The sequence below is a fragment of the Macrobrachium nipponense genome, chromosome 3 (genome assembly GCF_015104395.2).
Source record: "Macrobrachium nipponense isolate FS-2020 chromosome 3, ASM1510439v2, whole genome shotgun sequence".
Lineage (NCBI taxonomy): Eukaryota > Metazoa > Arthropoda > Malacostraca > Decapoda > Palaemonidae > Macrobrachium > Macrobrachium nipponense.
Window position 1 is genome coordinate 149128586 of NC_087202.1, and position 2793 is coordinate 149131378.

The 2793-nt window shown below is 35.7% G+C and overlaps 1 pseudogene; it reads left to right on the top strand.

Moving 5' to 3' along the window:
• LOC135222564 (collagen alpha-1(XV) chain-like) overlaps positions 1–2793 on the top strand; it is a 68777-nt pseudogene that overhangs the window by 28377 nt on the left and 37607 nt on the right.

The window sequence follows — 2793 nt, forward strand, 5'->3', positions numbered from 1 at the left end:
TTTGCACAGAAACCTAGGATCTTCAGCTTTGATTTAAAGAATGTTGTGAAGGACCCCACATGGTAAGTTTTGCCCGCTGATATTAGCTGTTGTATATCTGGAGGAGCTTTTCATGCAGTGCTTTCTTGTAATTTAAGTTCTTTCAATGTTACTAGTATTGATCTGTACTTGTTACTGCTCAAGATACCATTCTAATATCTGCCCAAATTTTGTGTAAATATAACTTCCATGTGTCTACACTGTCTGCAACTATGCATTATCTGGCTGCAATCACAGCCAACCAATAACAGAATTGAGGCAGGTTGGTGTATGGCATGTATAATGGAGAGGGATGGCAAGATATCAAGAATGCTAAGGACAGGTTGAAAAAATACGCTAGTGACTTCAGGAAGAAGCGCTCAGGAGTCAGATTCACAGGGCAATGGCAAAAGGCCATCTTGTGGCATTGAACAGTTTTGTCATTTAAGGGCAGCTGGCATACATGTAAATGCTGAGTGGAAGCTGCAACTACAAGGTTTGCAGGCCTGCAAACTTTAAGTGTCTAAAGGTTGGCTGTTTCAGTTCAAGATTTGCCATTTGCTTTCTAACAAGAAGACATACCAAAGCTTTGGATTCTTCCGATGAACGAATAGAGGAATTGTGACCGTGTCCAAAGGTTGGCTTTTTCAGTTCAAGATTTGCCATTGGATTTCTAACAAGAAGACTTATACCAAAGTGTTTCGGATTCTTCCGAGGAAGGGGTAGAGGAATTGTGACAGATGGGGCTAGACCTGATGAAAAAAGGCAGTTTTGTTTTAGGGCAAATCTGCAATGCTGACAAAACTGATCTATTCCATTACTCCTTACCCAGTAACATCTGGGTGCACACTAAGCCCACTGCCATCCACTTCTTCTGTAACTCAAATGTTCAGCTTAGAAAAGCAGGCAATCATGTCTGCACCCTTCATTTATATGCAAGTTCCTTCGGCTAAGAAGATGTGTTTCTGCCCCACTTTGATAATCATAACCCCTCTAGGCATCTCTACGGCTCTTCCAGCCAATTCTATATTTATCTCCCAGGGATCACAGGAGGCACAAGAAGCAGAGGATACCAGTCTTGATGACACAATCGAGCTAGTTGGATGGGGGTAGGTGGAGGAGGACTAGTAAAAACCTCCTCAAAAGTTTTAAAAAGTCCTACAATCATAAACATTTAGGGCAGTGCACATAGGTAAGTGACAGAAAAAGTTTGGTTTTATTTTTCCCCATATTAAGAATAACATTTGCATCAGTGTAGGAACAAACAGACGTTTGTCTTTCATATATTTTCAAGTTTTAAAGTTTACTGTGTTTGGGCAAAATAAGAAAAAGGAGGTGATACTCATGTTATTTAGTAGTGTGCAGTACTCTATCATATTGTGTGTTGCATACAAGAGAAAAAAATAAAGGTTTACTTTTTGAGTGTATATTATAGTGTATTTTATTCAAAATAATGGGAAAATAACCTGGCTCATTGCCTTTTGCATAAATTTTATTAGCTTAAGGTATGATTATTGTTGTTCTTAGTTGTTACGATTATGTGGTATTGACACATTAATTTATTTGATCATATCTTGTGTGGCCTTGGCTTTATTATTGTGGATAATCAAAAGAATGCTGTAATTACTATTATGTATTATTATTACCATAATTATTACTACTAGTTAAGGTGTAGATTGCTGTAATCTGCAGAAGTTAATTTTCATCATTTACCTTTTATACAGACAGCCTTACATGTAATATTTATCTATCTCCAACACCTGTCTGATATATTGTGCTGCCTCTTTTATTGGTTTTTCACGAATCCACAGTTCCATACACCCTACTCTATTGTACTCCTTTTTTGCAACTCACTATAGCAATACAAAATGTTCCAAGAGTCAGCAGCCCCTCTTGTGCACCTCTACAACTCATACAACTTAAATCTTCAGTTCTTTGTAATATTCTTCCACATGTAATCTTATCTTCATTATGATACCATCTTTGGTTTTAGTTCTTTGGTGCCCTTCTCAGCTATTTCCACATGTAACTTCTGCTTTGGTCATTCCTGCTGCAATTTCTTTTAGTATTTAATTTTTATTTTGCTTACTATTTTAATTTTTACCTCATTCTTGACTTCCTGATTTTTACAATTTCTCATTTTTCTGCCTTAATCAATTTAATTCTTTTTAATTTTGGTAAGCTGTTTAATTTAATTCTTTTCAATTGTGATGAGTTGTCATATGAAGAGAATGGAGCACATTAGAATGATGAATAAACCGAAATGTTTTGGAAGAAAATAGGAGAGAGATGGCAAAGCCTTAATTTCGATTACTGTCAGTAAATGGTGAAAATATACAATGCAGCTGGTGTGTAAAAGTCTTCTGCACATAGTTCAACCAAGATTCAACAGATCTAGGATGAATGATGTAGTGCCTTATGTTCTTCATCAGTAGCCTACTTTATTTTGTGTTCAGTACTACTGTCTTTTTTTTGTAAATATCTTTAGCATTTTAACATGATGCATATAAGAAGATTATTTTTTCAATAGATTTTGCTGTAAAACTGTTGCCTATCTGACATTGGCTTGGCCAATTCTAAAACAGATAGTTCTTATTTTTCATATCATTAAACAAAAAGCTTCCTCCTAAAATATTTTATACCAACTAATTTCCGGCACAGGGTAATTATACTAATTTCTTTGATTCTACTTGCTTTCCTGTTGATGTGTGGAATTTATGGGACTGACTTTTCTCATCAATTTTTATGTGATCAACTTCAGTTTTGCCAGCAACA